The sequence below is a fragment of the Aotus nancymaae genome, unplaced genomic scaffold, assembly GCF_030222135.1.
Source record: "Aotus nancymaae isolate 86718 unplaced genomic scaffold, 86718_ANA_hifiasm-v0.15.2.pri h1tg000016l, whole genome shotgun sequence".
In the NCBI taxonomy this organism is placed as follows: Eukaryota; Metazoa; Chordata; class Mammalia; order Primates; family Aotidae; genus Aotus; species Aotus nancymaae.
The window spans coordinates 45,774,389-45,795,967 of NW_026988428.1; the positions used below are offsets into that span (position 1 = coordinate 45,774,389).

Sequence of the window (21,579 nt, forward strand, 5' to 3'; positions counted from 1 at the left end):
GTCTCGATCTCTTGACCTTGTGATTCACCCGCCTCAGCCTCCCAAAGTACTGGGATTATAGGCGTGAGCCACCGCGCCCGGCCCCATAAATAATTTTTTAAGTAACTTATATGACTGAATTGCATTCCCTCATAAGTGCTATTAAGGTACATGTCAGTTCACTTTGTATTAATCCGTCTGGAAACCTGTTACAAATTGTGGTCAATAATAACTTTCAAATGAGCATGGTTTTCGCATAATCCTCAGAACTTCCAATACCCATTACTGTAGGAATGCCACTAACAATCCTCACAGTAAATCTTCTACCAATACCATTTTATAAACTAGAGGTTCAGTTTCTGTTGTCTGTATTTCTCTAAGTCATTCATATTAACTATTTTGACTAACAATATGAAGTCTTGTGCATACATAATTGAATGCTACATATAATATTACTTTAGATAGCTGTCGTTGGTATATTTTAACACTATGGTCCCTCAGGATTAAAATCATGCAGGCTTGTTTTTCCTCCAAGGAATTTAGTTCCAAAAACCACTCATAGTAAAAGTATTTTCTGCAAGCTATTTTCATAATGAGTACAAGCTTTGCATGAAATCAGAATGTATTACACAACTTATGTGTTTTACTAGGAAAGAGCTCATTAAGGTGATACACCTCACTTCCAGGAAAAAAACCTGAGCACCAAATAGCAGTCCAAATGTCAACAATATTTATATGAGGAGTAAACAGAAACAGGAATTTCCAAATTACAAAAATCAAATATTCAGCAACCTATTTCAGACTAGGATTCTGTGAATGAACAATGACTGATTATAGAGGAGAGCCTCTTGGTTCTCAGTTTCCTGCCTTGTCTTACCCATGAAAATGCCAAAACAATGTTGAAAAAATGTCCATTTGAAAACTCCAAATCATACCCAGCCTTGCAAAATCAGTATTGAAACTAAAATATATGTGTTACTATCTGGGCACAGACCCTGAGCCCAATATATTATAAACTTCTTTATATTTATTCTTAGCATGGGTTCGTATCATAAAAAGCAACAAGTGTGGTCAATTTTTAAAATCATATAAGTTGACTGGCCAAGAAGCACTGTGTATGCTGATAAAAATTCTGTGTGTGTGTGTGTGTGTGTCTGTGTGTGTGTGTTAGTGATTAGTAGGGGCAGAACTAAAACTCTGAGTTCTATACATATGATATTTTACCTCAAAAGTAATATTTACACCTGTTCTCAGCCTCATCATCCACAGAATAATAAAAGAAAAATGCTTTTCTCTTGTTGCAGAACACACCGACAACCTCCAGAGCCATACCACTTTATAAAAAAGCTGGTTACAATATTAATGTCAGTGTAATCTGGAAAGCACCAGTGCGTGTAAGAAAAGCTGTAGATAAACCCTGTCATTTCTGTGTGATTAGCAATAGTAATTTTTTCAAAGGGGAAGAATTAGCAACTGAGAATTAGTAACCGAAGAGTAAAAAACAGAATTCCCCATTCAAATAAAAGGCTGGGTAACGCTTTTTCTCCTGAAACAGCCCTGTTTAAAATGTGCGTGTGTGTGTGTGTGTGTGTGTGTGTGTGTGTGCATAGTAGGGCATATATATTTATGGGGTATATGAGATATTTTGATACCAGCATGCAATGCATGATAATCCCATTCAGAAAAATAGAGCATCCATTACCTCAAGCATTTATCCTTTGTGTTACAAACAATCCAATTACACTCTTTTCATTATTTTTAAGCGTCCTTTTAAGTATCCAATTAAATTACTTTTTACCATCCACCTTGTTGTGCTAACAAACACTAGGTCTTATTCATTCTTTCTAACAATTTTTTATACCCATTAACCATCCTCACTTCCCCGACTTCCCCCGCCCCATCCTCACTACTCTTCCCAGCTTCTGGTAACCATTCTTCTACTCTCTATCTCAATTAGTTTAATTATTTTCATTTTTAGTTTCCACAGATAAGTGAGAGAACATGCAATGTTTGTTTTTTTCTGTGTCTGGTTTATTTCACTTAACATAATGGCCTCCAGTTCCATCCATGTTGTTGCCAATAACAGGATCTCATTCTTTTTATGGCTGAATAGAACTTCACTGTGTATGTGTACCACATTTGCTTTATCCATTCATCTCTTAATGGACATAGGTTGCTTTCAAATCATGGCTATGTAAAATAGTGCTATAATAAACATGGGAATGCAGATATATTTTCAATGTACTGATTTCCTTTCTTTTGGACATATATTCAGCAGTAGGATTGCTGGCTTATATGATAGCTCTATTTTCAGTTTCTTGAGGAACCTCCAAACTGTTCTCCATAGTGATTGTACTAATTTACATTCCTACCAACAGCGTATGAGGCTTCCCTTTTCTCCACATCCTCAACGGCATTTGTTATTGATTGTCTTTTGGATAAAAGCCATTTTAACTAGGATGAGATATTTCATTGTAGTTTTGATTTGTACTTGTCTGAAGATCAGTGATGCGCCTGTTTGCCATTTGTATGTCTTCCTTTGAGAAATGTTTATTCAAATCCTTCACCCATTTTTTAATTGGGTTATTTGATTTTTTCCTATAGAGTTGTTTGAGCTCTTTATATGTTCGGATTATTAATTCCTTGTCAAAGGGGTAGTTTGCAAATATTTTCTCTCATTCTGTGGGTTGTCTCTTCACTTTGATTGTATCCTTTGCTGTGCAGAAGCTTTTTAACTTGATGTGATCCCATTTGTCCATTTTTGCTTTGGTTGCCTGTGCCTGTGGGGTATTACTCAAGAACTCTTTGCCCAGTCCCATGTCCTGGAGAGTTTCCCCTATGTTTTCTTTTAGTTTTCAAAGTTTGAGATCTTAGATTTAAGCTTTTAATCCACTTTTATTTAGGTTTTTGTATATGAAGAGAGATAGAGGTCTAGTTTCATTCTTCTGCATATGGATATTTAGTTTTCCCAGCATCACTTCTTGAAGAGAAGGTCCTTTCTCCAATTTTGTTCTTGGCACCTCTGTCAAAAATGAGTTCACTGTAGATGTACGGATTTATCTCTGGGTTACCTACTCTGTTCCACTGATCTATGTGTCTGTTTTTATGCTAGTACCATGACATTTTAGTTACTAAACTTCTGTAGCATAATGGCCCAATTTTTTAATGGTAAAGTATCAGACAGAATTTCATTCTCCTTACAATATCAAAAGGAACTTTCAAGAAATATTCAGGTGACTTTTAAATATCCAGGTATCCTTAAAAAAACTAATAAGACATCAGACTTCACAATTAGATTTGCATTTTTATATTATTTGTTTACTGCATTTATTTCAACTTCAGTATGTATCTATTACTTTCCTTTTAACAATTTTTGGTTTTACTTTTTGTTTTTTTCAGATTCTAAAAGCACAGAAAATTCTTAGTGTCAGATCTTCACATCTACAAACCATATTCCATAATTTACCAATAACTCAATTCTATAATCACTGATCTGCGATTCCTTTTACCAAAAAAAGAAATAAATAAAAGAAAAGAAGGCTTATTCACCTTTCTCACTTTGAAAATACAGACTTAATATAAATCAGAACAGATGTCCATATTTTTTAATACAAAAAATGTTGTGCTGAATGTTCGCATAGATACAAACGAAAGGCAAGAATAGATATACGACGTAAATATTCAAGAAATTTTAAACTACAAATACCCCCACATAAGGTGACTTTCACCCTCTGTGAACCTCACTTTCCATTTCTATGGCACACCCTCAGCTACCTAGACAAATCAGCCACATTGGTGTCTTGAGGATGGAGTTTTGAGAGAACAAGATGAGATGGGATGAATTCTCTTTTTATAACTCACCTCTGCTCTCTTTTGAAATGCTGAAAAATAGCAAAGTTAAGCTATTTTTTCTGCTGGTACCCAAAGAACAATTACCTAGTCTTCTAGCTGCCCCTTTGAAAAAAGTCTTACAATAGTTAAGCAAGGGGATCATCTATCATGCCAGTCAAACCATCAGAGGGGTTCACTTTCTGTTAGAACATGAAAATGGAAAACTTACAGATTCAAAATATTTTAAAAAAACCAATTTAGAGGATTTCTCCTTTATCAAGCCTAAAATTATCTTTGACTTCATATAAAGGATTCAGATGTCTTGTACTACTTGGCCACTGTCAAGAATCACTGGGAAATAAGAACAAGCAGTCTACATGATTACATCCATCAGAAATATTTATAATCATAAGCAATCATTTGAAAGTAGAAACGATGAATTCCTACTAATCGAATGCTTCAGTGTTACCAACATCAATGCCAACACAAATAGAAAGATGTGACTCCTAAACTATAAAAGTCTGAATGTCACAAATTTTCTTCATGTTTTTAAAGTTTCCTATGTGGGGACATCACAAAGCATATACTCTCTAGAAGCAAAGAAAGCCAGCTTGAAAACCTCAATCACAAAAGCAGAGCAATTTTTGTGCTGCAATTTCCACAGAGAGGATTTATTTATGTGATCTATGGAAGCCATCGTCAAATGGCTTCTGGGCTCCACAGGAGTCTCTTGTTCTCTGGGCTGACTTCTTTCTTACTGCTCCATGACAGCCTATTAACCTTTTTAGTTTATCTGTGACCCTAACAGCAAATCCCTAATGGCATAGAGGCAGGAAAGAATCAAAACAGAGATTTCTTTAAAGGTGTGTTTTGTTTATTTTCTGGAAATCACTAATCTGATGCTCTTAGTATGAGTCCAAGGGGACAAGGATGGCAACTAATCCTCTGCCCTATACACACCACATAATGCGTTACCAAAATTAAGAGCATGCTGAACTACAGCTTTCCAGGGCTTAAGCTATTTTTTGGATAGATAGCCACTTTCAGATGCTACATACACCAGGAGTACACTCAAATTGTATTCAACAGCATGAGCAACTCCCAGTGGTACATGAACAATAGACAAGAAATGCTTTAAACCTTATAATGACAGTAGCTAACAAGCGTTGAGCAGTTCATAAGAGCCAGAAAACATCTAAGTTCCTTACATACATATTTTGAGTCCAAGTGTTGATTTTTTATACTTGAAGAAAGAAAACACATAATGTTACTCAGGATTCAACTGTCCTCTTTGATTGTTTGAATTTTAGTTCTTCTGCATGACAAGAACAACACAATAGTGACCGAGCACACTGCTTCACTTCAATGTGCATGTTCATGGCATGCATCATTAACACTTCAAATATTTGCTAACCCGTTTTAAAATAAGAACACTTTTATTTAGATTAAATACAATGCTTGTTATAGCCAAAGTAGATACATCAAGTTCTTCCTAATATTTATAATGTTGCAAGGTGGCCTTACTTCCTAAAGACATTTATACACTGGCATGCTAGTTTTGAGAGTAATGTTAATTTATCCATCCATCCATTCATTCATTCATTATTTCCAGAACTGTCTGAGACCAGCTCTCAGCAAAGAACTAGAAAAACTTCCAAAGACACAGAAGGCAGTTTCCTCTTTAAGATATTTGTTTCTTGTGCTGCTTTATTTTTAGAACATTATTGGAGAATTTGAGGTTAAAAAGTGTCTTGAATGAGGTGTAATAATAGCAATGGACTGCAGAGATGTCTTAATCTCTTTATAATACTGACGTAATTTGCAACGTTTTTAAGCAAACCTCAAATAATACGATTTTTCCATACAGACAAGAAAAGTCTGTGTGTGTATATACGTGAGAGAGAATATGCTGCAAAGCTCACCAAACACATAATGAAAAACAGTCATTAAAATATACCAGCTAAGAGCAATAACTATAAAAGCAATTGTAGTCAACAACCTGATACTTCCCTTTCCTTGGTTTAATTGAAACACAAAGACTTTTGTTAGCAGCTCTTTGCCTAGGGAGTTGTTTATGTTGAGGGCTCCCTTACTGATGGAGGAACTGGCATAGCTCTATTTTCTTGCCTCTGCTAGTAGTTAGGGCTACACCTAGAATAAAAATATTATTATTATTATTATTATTATTATTTGTTATTATTATCCAATGAGTTAAGGGTGATCTGATTTTAAAAATTCAGAAATTATTTGCATTTCCAAAAATAACATTCCAGCATCCCAGCTTTCCACAGAAAAGTCTCCTAACTGCTTTGGACTCTGAATACTTTACCTAAAGGTTAAATAATCATGAATATTATTTTAGTATATCATAAGCTATCACTACATTCTTTCTTATTTATTTTTTTCTTTTCTGTTTTTCATGTCCGCCATTGCAGGGGACAATGTCTAGTTTATTATATTCCTGTTGTTCAGCTTTTGGTTATAAAACATGAATGTTTCGGCTACACCAAATTTCAGATAGAGTTATCAAACCTGAACACATGAAATAAATTAGTACAACCCACCATCACTTAATGCCCTTACGTTATTAATGTGAAGTTAAGTCCTGTTTAAGATGCAAACTGCGAAGAATGCTACTTAAGTAAAAAGCAAAAGTCTTTCAACAAATATGTATTAAACCCCTTGCAGACAGACAGAGTTCAAAGTACTGTGAATACAGTGATGAAGAGAACCTATGGAGTTCCTCTCATGAAGCTCAGAGCCTAGTGATCATAGGGTATAAGTGCAAAAGAAAGATTAAACGCAACAATGTGATAGAAAGCAATAGGACAGGCCTCTCTAGGAAGGTGGCATTTAGGCTGACAGCTCTCCAGGCCCGGGGATGGTCAGCATGTGGCTGGAGCACAGAGAGCGAGGGTGAGAATAGGATCACAAAATAAGCTCAGAGAGGAGGCAGGTGAACGATTATGTAGGACTTTGTGAGCCTGAGTAAAGAGAGTGGTTTTTCTTCTAGGTGAGATGGGAAGCTTTGAGGGAACTCAAGCAGGAGAGCAACATGGTCTCATTTACACTTTTAAAACATTCCTCCAAGAACTTTAGGAGGCCAAGACAGGAGGATCACTTGAGGCCAGGAGTTGGACACTAGCCTGGCCAACATAGTATGACTCTGTCTTTACAAAATAAAAACGTTTTTAAAAAATTACTCCAGCTACTACATAGAGGATGTACTGTTGGGACACAGCGATCTATGGGAGGATTCTAAAGAGAGTTCCAGACCTGAGCCATGATGTTAGAGGAGAGGAGACAACTTGAGATAGATTTTGAATATTAGTTTAATCATACCTGGCAGATAGAATAAATATGGAGAATAAGGCTAACTTCTAGATACCTGGCTTGAACAACTGGATGAAGGATGGTGTCATCCTGAGATGAAGAAGACTAGAAAAAGCAAACTTGTGAGGATAGGGGAAATACAGTTTTGTTTTGGCTGTGTTCTTTTTGAGATGGCTATGACGTTAGTTCTTGACGTTTTATTACACAAGACACTTCACTGGCCTAATATTTATAGAAAATTAATAGTATATTCATAGGCAGGGCAACTAAACTTACATTACATTTCAGGTACGATTTTTTCACTCATTCCTCCAAGCATGCTGGTTTGGACAAATTTGCATCTCCAGAGAAAGAAAGTTAAAGTAAAATGTAAAATGGGCTTGAGGACCAACATCCTTGAGCAACAATCTTGCACCTTCCATGTTAAAATAATCCATTCCAGGCCATGCATGATGTCTCATGCCTGTAATCCCAGCACTTTGAGAGGCTGAAATGGGCAGATCACTTGAGCCCAGGAGTTGAAGACCAACCTGGGCGACATGGCAAAATTCCATCTCCACAAAAAACTAGCAGGGTGCAGTGGTATGCACCTGCAGTCCTAGCCAGCTACTTGGGAGGCTGAGGTAGAAGAATCATCTAAGCCTGGGAAGTTGAGACTGCAGTAAGCCATGATCACACCACTGCACTTCAGCCTGGGTGAGGGAGTGAGACCTTGCCTCGAAATAAATAAATAATAATCCATTCCAAAGACCAAAATACCGAATGATCCAAATAAGATGGAGCAAAGTAAAGAAAGAAAACTGATACCCTAATCGACCAACAAAGATGACTTATATCCTAGGGTGACTTACTCCTTTGCAATGAGGACTGTTTAATTAGCTTGTAGATGATAAGGGAAGCCCATCAACCTAAAAAAATGTTCTTGTTCCCATCTAAAGCCAGTGAAACCTTTAAAATCTCTTCCTACTGAACAGCACAGAAGACAGAGCAAGAGCTAAAACAAACTAATCCAAGATACCGCTTCTGATAGCAGGAAGTGCCACATCCAGTTTATGGTGTCATGGAAAACAAAAGCAGGCAATACAGATCGGGGACAGAGTAAGACAAAGATAGAGACTAGAATCTGAAAAACATCCCACAGATGTCCTAAATGCTCACCTGAAGATTTCACTATTACTTTGGTATTGTTCCCTTCTATGTACTACACATCTTTCATAGCTTGTATTCCTCCATTTCATCTTTGCATTAGGCCTTTGAGGTAGACGTTATTATACTCGTGTTCAGAAAACTCACGTTCAGAAATACTTGAATAGTATTGTAGTTTGTAAGTGGTAGAGCCACGATTTGACTTTAGGTCTGTTTAACTTCAAAATTCATGTTAGTATCCCCCTATTTTTTATTATTTGCTGGAAACATTTTTTATTACATAGTAGATACCTAGTATAATTTTAGTTATCTGCAATCATAAAGTGACAGGCCATGAACCAAGTGGACCCAGATGGTACTGAGGTCTTCCTATGCCACAACTATTCAGATAAAAATGAATCATTCTGTAGAATGGCAAGAGTAGGCATTGTCTCCAATGAAATGAAATAGCCCTCACACATGGTTTGCTGCTAAAGCAAATTAGGTGTCTTTCTATCTTGACTATACCATAGTATACAATACAAATGTTTTGAGTCTACGTGTGCTGAATTTGAGGTTGCTGAGTGCAAACTTGCTTCCAGTTTATTGATTTGCCTAGCATAGCATTAAATAGGAACTTAACCAGTTCTCACTGAATGTACAATAATTAACTTATGCAGCACAGGTATTTAAGTTTAAAATCTGTTATTACTCTTTTCCTTCCCAAAGTTAAAACACAAACACACACACAAACACACACACACACGAAGAGAAAGATGATGTGTGGCAAAGTCAATATTAATTTCAGGTTTGTGTGCTCTGACAATATATAGACCACCAGGTACATGGCATTCCAGCCAGCATGATTGCACAGGCACAGTTTTTCCAGCAAATATATCATTAAGTACATATTTTTGCATTGCAAAAATTTCATTACTTAATTTTGCTTAATCTTGAAATTAAAGGGTTTATTTAAAAGGACCGTTTTTTAAAAACCCTCAAATTCTAATCTCTAATGCAATTTAATTGTTTGAAGAGTAACATGTCTTATGAGCTAATTAATAATTTATAAAAATTATTAAATGGTGATACATTTACTAATTTTGGAACAGTTGCAGGAAAACATTATATATTTTAATTTTTTCATAGCTAACAAATCCATAACTATAAAATGCTGTAAAATTAAGAAAGGCCTTTTTCCTCTTGCATCTGAAACCATGTTCTTCAATCATCAATTTGTTTTCACAACAGACAGCATGAAGCGAGGTTATAAATGCAATATTCACATCTAGCATATCCAGAATCCTTCTATCTACATGAAATATATTTTTTTGAGACAGAGCCCCACTCTTTTGCCCAGGCTGGAGTGTAGCAGTGTGACCTCAGCTCACTACAACTTCTGCCTCCTGGGTTCAAGTGATTCTCCTGCCTCAGTCTCCCAAGTAGCTGGGACTACAGGTGCATGCCACCACATCCAGCTAATTTTTGTATTTTTAGTAGAGATGGGATTTTGCCATGTAGACCAGGCTGGTTTTAAACTCCTGACCTCAAGTGATCTGCCCACCTTAGTCTCTCAAAGAGCTGAGATTATAGGCATGAGCCACCATACTTGAAGATCTTGAATTTTAAAGATTTAATAACTACAGGAAACTCATCATAAATAAAATATAGACATAAATGTTATTACATTTTCAGCTGCCAACCATTGAACCAATAACACAACATTCTTTCTCATTTTTATGAAGTGAAATATTTGTATAACAATAACAGCTATCATTTGAGTAGTTACTATACGCCAGACACTATTTATATATTATTTAATATGTAAATAATGTAATGTACTGTGTATTCCATTATTAGGGAAATATGGAAAAGCAGTGTCCATCATGGTGGACATACTAGCTATCCACTAAAATCAGTTGTTCTTCTGATAGTAGGTAGGATACAGATGCCAAGCTAGAGGGCATACATCCCCAGGCTTTTTTGCAGTTAGGCATGGCCATGTGTCCAAGCTCTTTACAATGGAATATGGAAGGAAGCAATATGTGCAAATTCCACCTCTCTTGCTTGAATGGAAATCACTGAACTCAAATTAGACTCTTTCCCCCTTCTCATAGCTAGACTGGCCACATCAGCCCTGTTCCTAGCTAACTATGAGGAGCGAAGCAGCCAGTCAGATAAAAAGATTAAACTTGGGACAATTATTTAATCATTTCATGTCTATTCATTTCATCAGTTTAGCCTATCCAAAGTAATAGATCATATATATATACACACAGGCACACAAACACACATATACATATACATACACACACATATACATTGTTTTATGGTCAATTACCAATAAGGGTTTTTGTTTTTACTCTTGCAGATTTATTAATCCACCAAGGTATTTAAGAATACTTACTGACCAAAACACTAAGAATACCCACATGAGCAATACATAAAGCTATTTTTTTCTGATTATTATATTGCTAGTGACAACTAACTTCAATTATATGGTTTCAAACTAGAATTTTATTATTTACAAAGCATTTCCAAAAATATTCTCACTTTGCCTTCCTTATACTCTTTTTATTTTGTAGACCCTAAACTAAAGTTCAGAGCAGTTAAGTAACTTGCCAAATATTACTCAGTTATGAATTGGCATAGACTGAACTGAGCCAAAATCCACACTCTTTAAATTAATGCTTCTTCTTTGTGACAATACCTTTAACCTTTGACTTGGTAAATGAAACCAATTTAAATTGTACATTTCCAAAAGGAAGTGAATTTTGCCTGGTGTTGTAGTATTAAAAGTTAACTAAGATCAATCTTTCCTACTTCTTTTTATTTGAGCATGTCTGGTATAATCTACAGTATGCTGAAAGATCCAACACATGTATATGGAGAAATATGGAGAAAAAAATTATTTGAAGTTTCTTTAAGAAAAAGCCTTCAGATTATCATCAGTTCTGTTGGCAGAGTAACTCAATGAGATTTAAGGCATTAGAAATAGAAATTGATTTAAAATAAATAAATAAATATTTCCAGTGCAAAACCTTTTTTGAAAATCACTTTTCTGCCCTACACTTCAGCAAAGGGTAGCTGTTATTGACATAACAGTGAGATAATTACATTTTTTCTGCTTCCTGAGGTTTTCTTTAGGGTTTTCAAGTCATCTGCTCCAATAAAATCTAATGCTTTTCTCACTACTCTTCCAAATTCCTCTTCTGCTAAGGTTCAACACCTCACATAAGTCTGTGTATGGTGGCCAACAACCTTCCAGGAGCATTTTTCACCCTGTCTCGTGTTGTATTTAAGCAATACTTCTCCTACCCCCAAATATAAAGGAATAAAACAATAGCTTCCACTAAATACTTTCTTCCACAGAATTAACCAACAGTTCTATTGTTATGCACACAAAGTACAAGGAAGAAAGATATAATTTATTTCTTATCACACAAATATCTTCATGGGTTCATGTTCAGATGAGAGAGCTTCTTTGAATGACCTGAAGATGTGCATAGCTGCTCAGAGCAGCATTAAAGACTTTGGGGAAAAAATAATCTAAAACTGGAACCTCTGAGAGGAAGAAAAGAGCTCATGAGTGGAAGTCTAAAAGAAATGAGGCCTCAAAGAATTTTAGATTCCTCATTATACTAGTCTAGGTTTAGGTGATTAACTTTCTGATATGTTTAATATAAATGAAAATATTGCAAATTCTTCTAATCCTAGATAATTATTTATGGATCCATTAAGCATAAAAGGAATTATTCAACACTAGATAAATTATTAAAGTCATTAATTACCAACACAGAGAATTATTGTTGGCTGAGTTGATTAGGTCTCTCCTTAAAACCAACAGTGTAGAGACACTTCTTTCAATTAATTTGACACTAGTGATTTCAGAAGCTGAAAACCATATGAACATGGTTTAATGAGAATGCTTTTATTCTGTGTTCTGCTCCCATTAATTGACAAAGAAATATTCACTGATATTTTGGCTCAAAGTCATTGCATAAGCTATCTTTCTCATAAGAGTAAATTAAAAATTAAAATTTCTTCTTAAATTAGCAAGTAATTATTGTTTAATTAGAAGAGAGGAAATGCTTGGCTACTCCTTTTTAAATTGCTAAAAGGAAAGTAATATTGTTGGTGACAGAACGAGGATCAGCATCAAGTGTGGCTGATTTCTGAGAAGAAATTTCCTTTAATGACTAGATTGTTAAATCCCTCTAAGGCTATGCAACAGGTATTATAAAGCACGCAAGAAATTTTATAAAGATATCAAACCTCTTTTCTCCCTTGGCTGCCAGTATACCACTTTGTCCCAGTTCTCTTCTGGACTCTCTAAAGTCTGATCAGTATTTTCCAGTATTGCCTGTCTGCCCCCAGAGCCCTTTTCTTATTACCCCATGTACTCTCACAGGAGTATCTCATCCACATCCATGAATTGCACTGGCACCAATATGTTGATTGCCAAAATCCACATCTTCAACACAAACCCCATTCTAAGGTCCCAAGCCAAAGAGACCTAAAAACACTGAACATCTCTCCTTCTAAATTATAATAGACATCTCAAAATCAACATGTCCCTAATTTGCTGTATATACTCCCTATCACACATTCAAATAATCTGTTAGCCCTCCTACATTCTCCTCTAAATTAGTGGTTTTGGTCTTCTCCTTTAGGGCTTTGTCAGTGTTCCTTTTGAGACAGTGTAGGGAAGAGACTCGGTCCTGGCAGACAAGAGACACAGAGCTCAGGATCTCCATGGGCCTCACATGTCCGGGCATGTTTCCTCCCCTACCCTCCTACCTCCCTTAACAAGCTGACCCAAATCACATAGCAGAAAGCTGACCCCTCCTAACTGACCCAACCAAGCTGAATTCCTAACCATAAAAGGCAGAGCCTAACATTTATTTCCTTGGACAATGTCTCCCAAGGTTGCTAAAGTGGGACTCCAGCATTCCTGATACGAAACTGACCATCTATCTCCCAAGGTTACAAAAGGAAGAGACTGGCATTCCCCATAAGAACCAGATCAGATCCAGCTGGCTAAAGGCAAGATGGACTTCAGCACTGACTTTTCACTGATTTTTAGCTCTTCATAATCTCATTATAACACTAAGACTCACATTCAGGGGTGTGGATTTGACAGGCCAAAGAGACAACACATAAAGAAGCATGTCTTCAGACAGTGCGGATGCTAAAATTTCCCCACTTCTACATGCCTACATGTCCCTCCTTTCCTCACCTCAGCTTCCTTAAAAGGACAAGAGCTGAGCCCTTTTGGGGAGCTGGCACTGGAATCTCTTTCCCTTATGCTTCTCCCTTGCCTTGCTCGTGCTGCAAGCCTTTTAAACCCTGCCTGAGAAAAATTTCTTTTTGACGTGATGTTAATTTCTATTTATGCAATAGCCAATATTTATCTGAGCTGTAATACACTCTGGATACTTGCATCATGAGCTATGACCTTCATATCACCAGAGCAATGCCATGTGCGACAGAGGAAGAGGGAAGAACACTAAAATGCTCCACTCTGTTTCACTTTGTCCCCTGGAAATCCATGTAGTTCAGTTTATGGGCATGTTTCACAAATTTTTCTTAAAAACAAATCTTTAGCTTCCAACTACAGCCTTTTTTTCTAAAGGACTCAAATGTTGCCAGTGAAGTCATAATGAATTTAGGATGCCGTGTCATCATCTGCAGCTGCCCCTCTCTCCAACCTCAGCTCTTCAGGAACCACAAACAGACGTTTTCTGCTAAAGAAGTCTACCCATGAACACAGAATTCTAGGGAAATTGCCAGTCCCACATACCCAGCTACAACTGGATCACACGTACATACCTCCCCATCAAATATATATTTTATCAATTAATTACAAATTAGTTTATATTCCTGACAGGCCTATGGCATTGTAGACAACACCGTGGCTCGATGAAAGTTTAACAGCGTGTTGTTACTAAATCTATGACTGAAAGTCAACATTCCTGTCTCAAAGTAATTCTAGGATATTCAGGTTAATCTGACCCAACCTATCCACTTTTATCCGATGAAACTTCTCAAAAAAAAAAAGTGCATCAAGCAGCACACTACTGGCAAAGTCAACATCTTCCCTCTTTATTAATTTTCTACTGCCACATCGCAAATTACCACAAAACTGGCAGCTTAAAACAATACCAACTTATTAGGTCACAGTTCTACAGGTCAGAATTTCAGGCACAAAGAGATTGGTTTTTCTGCTCGGGTCTCACAGGCTAAAATCAAGGGGTCAGCCAGGCTGCATTCTCATCGGGAGCTCAGGTGCTCTGCCAAGACCATGTAATGGTAGCAGAATTCAGTTTCTTGCAGTTGTAGAACTGTGGTTCCCAATTCATCATTGTCTGTCAGCAGAGGCTGCTCAGCTCTGAGGGGCCAGCCACGATTCTTGCCATGGGGCCCCCCTCATCCTCAAAGCAACAAAGAGTCTCCCTTGTGTCAAAGGGATATGTATATCCCACTCACTTAGAATCTCTTTCCCCAGGAAAAGCCCAGTATCTTTTAAAAGCTTACCTGAGGCCGGGCACGGTGGCTCACGCCTGTAATCCCAGCACTTTGGGAGGCTGAGGTGGGTGGATCACGTGGTCGAGAGATCGAGACCATCCTGGTCAACATGGTGAAACCCCATCTCTACTAAAAATACAAAAAATTAGCTGGGCATGGTGGCGCGCGCCTGTAATCCCAGCTACTCAGGAGGCTGAGGCAGGAGAATTGCTTGAACCCAGGAGGCAGAGGTTGCGGTGAGCCGAGATCGCGCCATTGCACTCCAGCCTGGGTAACAAGAGCAAAATTCCGTCTCAAAAAAAAAAAAAAAAAAAAGAGCTTACCTGATTCAGTGGGGCTTACCAAGGATATTTTTCTTTTCTTAAAGTCCCTTTTATTCACAGTTCTGGCCCACTCTTGAAGGCAGAGGATTATATAAGTATGATGTACAGGGGGTGAAAATCTTGGGGATCATCTTAAAATTCTGCCTACCACACTACCCTTCCGACTGATAATAGTTGCTTTCTACCACATAACTATGAACTAAATTGAATTACCCCTGGGTAGAAAGAAAAGAAAAAAAATAGTAAAAGTGAATCATAGGCATGAGAATGAATGTGTGCTATTGGTATGGCTTCTCTGATTTGACACATATGTGAACTTCACAAAATTCTAAAACCTATACATAATATAGTGTGCATCTGTTAAATCCCTGAATTTCTTTGATCTTCAGTTTCATAATTTGTTAAACCATGATTGCCACTTTGTATGACTATGTAGTCATAAATAATATATTTATATTCTATAATTTACAAGGCAACAATAATGAAAAAATTGGTCTCAGCTTATCTTTCTGTTAATGTCCATGAAAAGTAATCCATACAACCAGTTCATTAAAAAACAGCCTCCTAAACCTTGGATAAATGATCTATTTGGTCTTGCATTAAAATATTCCCCTAAATATCATTTTGGTTTATAGAATTTTAAGACAATCTTTGCAATTATTTAATTACTTTAATTTTCAAGTTACTTTTGCAGTCATTGTCACATTAATTTTTTGTTATTTTAAAAAACTATTTAAAATGGGTAAGGCGTGAATAATTTTTTTCATTTCACAAGTGGAAAAAACCCTGAGTCTGAGAAAAAATAAATAATTTTTCCAGAGTAAGTTAGGTAAAGAACCAAGAGCAGATTCTAAATTTTTTTTTTTTTTTTTTTTTTTTTTACCAATTTTAGGTATTTTTTGTGTGAGATTTCTTTTTTGTTTTTTTTTTTTTTTTAGAGAAAGAGAGAGAGAGAATAGGAAGGAGAAAAAAGAAAGAGAAAGAGAGAGAGAGAATGGGGAGGAGGGAGAAGGAAAAGAAAGAGGGAGAGAGAATGGGAGTATTGCTTTCTTGCCCAGGCTAGAATGCAATTTAGTAATGGGTATTGAAAACCTCTTTTATACTGATAATTATACTTAATGATGTAATCAGGAAGGAGTAAGGGAAGAAGATAACAAACAAACAGCCAACCAATATTTAATTTAAACCTATGAAATGCTATGCGATTACTGAGGAGTGATTTACTTCCAATTATATAATCACCTTTGGAATAGGTGTGAGGTGGTAATGTATGTTTTGTGTATTTGAAGTGGAGAGTACTATAAATATTTATTAAGTTTACTTGTTCCGGGTCTGAGTTCAAGTTCTGAATATCCTTGTTAATTTTCTATCTCGTTGATCTATAGAATCGTTAGCTCTTCTTGTTGCATTGATCCTTTTGCCATTATGTAATGTCATTCTTCGCCTCTTTTGATCTTTGTTGCTTTAAAGTCTACTTTATCAGAGGTGAGAATTGCATCTGCTGCTTTTTGTTTATTAGTTTATTTTTACTCTCTGTTCAATTGGTAAATCTTCCTCCTTCTCTCTGAGTCTTTGTGTATTGTTTCATGTAAGATGGGCCCGGATGCAGCATACCGATGGGTTTTGGCTTTTTATCCAATTAAAATATATGTAAGTTTAATACCAGCATTTGATGCTAGCTGGCTGTTTTGCCCATTAGTTGATGTGAATTTTTTATTGTGTTAAAGTTCTTTGCTTTTTGATATATTTTTGGAAAGGCTGATATTGGTTGTTCCTTTATATGTTTAGTGCTTCTTTCAGAAGCTCTTGTAAAGCAGGCCTGGTGGTGGTGAACTCTCTAAGTACTTGTTTGTTCGCAAAAGATTTAATTTTTCCTTCGCTCATAAAGTTTAGTTTGGCTGGATAGGAAATTCTGGGTTGAAAGTTCTTTTCTTTAAGGATGTTAAATATTGGTCCCCACTCTTTTCTGGCTTGTAGGGTTTCTGCTGAGAGATCTGCTGTAAGTCTGATAGGTTTCCCTTTATGGGTAACCTGACCTTTCTCTCTGGCTGCCCTTAGTATTTTCTCCTTCCTTTCAACCCTAATAAATCTGGCGATTATGTGCCTTGGGGTTGGTCTTCTTGAAGAATATCTTTGTGGTGTTCTCTGTATTACCTGGAGTTGAATATTACCCTGCCTTGCCAGGTTGGGAAAATTTTCCTGAATGATATCCTGAAGAGTATTTTCCAACTTGGATTCATTCTCTTCATCACATTCAGGTACACCTATCAAACGTAAATTAGGTCTTTTCACATAGTCCCATATTTCCTGGAGACTTTGCTCATTCCTTTTCATCCTTTTTTCTGCATTTTTGTCTTCTCGTTTCATTTCACTGAGCTGGTCCTCGACTTCTGATATCCTTTCTTCCGCTTGATCAATTCGACTGTTTAAACTTGTGCATGCTTCGCGAAGTTCTCGTGTTGTGTTTTTCAGCTCCATCAATTCACTTATATTCTTCTCTAAATTGTCCATTCTCATTAACATTTCGTTAAACCTTTTTTCAAGGTTCTTAGTTTCTTTGCATTGGGTTAGAATAAGTTCTTTTAATTCACAGAAGTTTCTTATCACCCACGTTTGGAAACCTGCTTCTGTTATTGGAATACCGGTGTAATCTATTAAGCCTTGTTCCGTTACTGATGAGGAATTGCAATCCCCTGTAGAGGGAGAGGCATTCTGATTTTGAGTATTCTCTACCTTTTTACGCTGGTTTCTTCCCTTCATTATATATTTGTCCGTCTGTCGTCTTTATAATTACCGACTTTCTAACTGGGTCTCTGACGTCCAACTTGTTGATTCCCTGCGCCGAAATCTGAGCAATCCACTGAGCCGGCCAAAAGAGCGGTGTTAAGATTGATGGTGCTTTTCTGCCCGGGAATATCCGGACTCTGCACCAAGAACTGGCGTGCTAAGGCACCAGCAAAACCACCACGCCGGCCACAAGAGTCGCCCTGGCGACCCGTGGAGCTCCTCCACTGGGAATCTCGTGGTCCGTGAGCAACTAATATTCGTCTGAAAGTGTGGCGTCCTCTCGTTCTTTGCGCTTTCACTGGGAGGTACGTGCCCGAGCTGCTAATCATCAGCCATCTTGGATCTCTCTCCTCTAATTTTTTTTCAACTTTTTTTTTTTGAGACTGAGTCTTGCTCTGTCACCCAGGCTGGAGTGCAATGGCACAGTCTTAGTTCACTGCAACTTCCACCTCCTGGGTTCAAGCAATTCTCCTGCCTTAGCCTCCCAAGTAGCTGAGATTACAGCCATCTGCCATCACACCTGGCTAATTTTTGTATTTTTAGTAGAGACAAGGTTTCACTATGTTGGCCAGACTTGTATCAAACTGCTGACCTCGTGATCTGCCTGCCTCAGCCTCCCAAAGTGTTGGGATTACAGGCATGAGCCACTGCTCCCAGCCTCCTGAATTAAGTTCAGGAGTACATGTGCAGGATGTGCAGGTTTGTTACATAGGTAAACACATGCCATGGTGGTTTGCTGCACAGATCATCCCATCACCTAGGTATTAAGCCTAGCATCCACTGGCTATTCTTCCTGATGCTCTTCCTCCCCACATTCTCACCACTGACAGGCCCCAGTGTATGTTGTTCCCTTGATGTGTCCATGTGTCCTCATCATTCAGTTCCCACTTATAAGTGAGAACATACAGTGTTTGTTTTTTTGTTCCAGCATCAGTTTGCTAAGGATAATGGCTTCAAACTCCATCCATGTCCCTGCAAAGGACATGATCTCATTCCTTTTTATGGCTGCCTAGTATTCCATGATGTATTTGTACCACATTTTCTTTATCCAGTCTATCACTGAGAGGCATTTAGGTTGATGCTATGTCTTTGCTATTGTGAATAGTGCTGCAGTGAACATATGTGTGCATGTATCTTTATAATAGAAAAATGTATATTCCTTTGGATATATACCAGTAATGAGATTGCTGGGTCAAATGGTATTTCTGCCTCTAGGTTTTTTCCTAGTGTGGCCTGAGGCACTTCCTATTCTACTAATGCTCCTTTCATCTTTAGTAGTAAGCAGCTATTTTTTAATGGGTACAAATATCCCATCTTGTTTATCTTGCTTTCCAAGGGGCATAGCAGTCAATGTTTGCTGATGCAACCAACATTGAGCACTGCTAAGTGCCAGACGTGGTTCCAGGCAGTGAGGCACTGGGGCTGACACACATGACACAGCCCTGCTTTCATGAAGCATGTCAAGTTCAAACATTTCTTCCAAGGAGCATGATTTCTAAGTCTCCAGGGAGCACCTGAACATCTGAGCACCTAGAATCTTTTGATATAGAGTATGAAATAAAGCAAAGGAGGCAGTAATTACATCATGTATTGAAATAATAACCAGTTATGAACTCATCACAGTGGAACACTTCAATTGAATTCTGAAGAATATTCAATATAAATTTAAAATATAGCCTCTAAGAACAATTTATGTCACTTAGTCATCCACTAAAAAGAAAACTTAATACTTAACACAACATATACTATGAATCTGCAAGGTTCTACAGTGATTTTTTTTTCTACAGTGATTTTCCAATTGATCCTTGCAACACCCCTTTGAGAGTAGGTGCTATTATTAACTTCCTTTTACAGATGAGGAAACTGAGAAGGAAATAGAAACTTGCCCAGGATCACACAGCCAGTAAGAGCTGAGATCTAAATCCACAGTATCTCGTTCTGGAATCCAGGCTTTTAACCAGTAGGTCCTGTTACACGACAAACATTTGCCGAGCATCTTCTAAATTCCAGGCATTGGGGATTGAAAAGCTGTTTTTGTTTTATTAATAGGATTATGAACTGAAGCAGCAGTCTTATCTGATATGAATCTGGTATGATCTGATTTGAATATGATCTTATCTGAATCATTTCTTTCACTGGAAAATGCACTGCAACAGTGTATATAAGTTTCTGAATGGTAATGACAATTTCTTTCTTCTTTAAGTTCCTGCTATTAGAAAAGAGCCTTCTCAGAAGAGAGTAATGGAGTTTCCAAAAAGAAGAAATATACTTATTGGATACCCCCCAGTCAAAATTCAGGTAAACATTTTTCTGGGCCATATGCCGTATACATCAGGTCTTATCTTTGGAAATGCCTCTATCCTTCAATAAAATCTCTCTCCTCTCCACCATCAAAGCAAAACAAAATACGAATGGGTTTTTGTCCATTTGAGCCTGAACAATACTTTCATAGTTGTAAACCCAAATGTCATTTGGCTACAAAGACATGAACATCATTTACAAATAAAATTTTAGTCTGCCATCAGGAACTCTGGTTCAACTTCCAAAGTTTTAACATAAGACACAGAAATGTCTCTCAAACATTTTTTTTCCACTTTGAAGGCATTTTTTGTATTTTTCTTTTTCTTTTTTTTTTTAAATTGCATTTTAGGTTTTGGGGTACATGTGAAGAACATGCAAGATTGTTGCATAGGTACATACATGGCAATGTGGTTTGCTGCCTTCCTCCCCATCACCTATATCTGGCATTTCTCTCATGTTATCCCTCCCCGAACTCCCCACCCCTCACTGTCCCTCCCCTAGATCCCCCCACAACAGACCCCAGTGTGTGATGCTCCTCTCCCTGTGTCCATGTGTTCTCATTGTTCAACACCTGCCTATGAGTGAGAACATGTGGTGTTTGATTTTCTGTTCTGGAGTCTCGACAGATTATCTCTGTCATTAACCTATCTACAACATTTACATTGTGTTAGTAGCCTTAGCATTTATGTGACTTTTTATTTTTTGTTATCTAATTTGAATTCTTCCCACACTGCTGTTATTTGGAGAATGCTTTATTCTCATTGTGTGTGTGCTTAAGTGTGTGTGTTTCAAAAGACACATACAAGAAGAGATACATCAGTATTCTCAGCGTGTTTTTAAACTGAACTTCAAATTCAAGAGATTTATGGTTTAAGTATGAGTACACAGTACATTTTCAAAAAAGCCAACCTTTCTTCAAAATCTGTAACAGGTATGCAAAGAGAGACAAAATCACCTGGCAATAGCACTATATTTTTCTAACAGTTTTCCCTCCCCTTTTTACATTCCTTTTCCTCCTACAATTTTCAAATCTAAGTTTACAGGGAAGCTTTTTGAGAGCATAAAACCACTTCCCAATTATATGCTTAAAACTAACTTATCTAATACCTGTTTAAAGGATGAGCCCAATTATGACAATCATTAGCATTTTTCCATTTGCTCTTCTCTAATTATATTACTACAAGACAAAGGTAGAGATGTAACATAAATGATACTCAGCAGAGCAATGCAAAATCATTTATTTGTAAGAAGGAAGGAAGCGTCTCCTGGCAGATTTACTAATGCAGAGTCAAAAATGTTTGCCAAAACAGTGTTTGGACATGAGTCCACAATCATTTTGATGATAAAGGAAATTTTGCTCCCCAAAAGGAGG

At 37.1% G+C, this 21,579-nt stretch overlaps 1 protein-coding gene across 2 annotated transcripts in view; it reads right to left on the bottom strand.

The window, feature by feature from the left end:
• The window catches only part of TAFA2 (TAFA chemokine like family member 2), a 507,397-nt gene that overhangs the window by 364,784 nt on the left and 121,034 nt on the right, over positions 1–21,579 (bottom strand). The gene's annotated exons all lie outside the window — the stretch shown is intronic.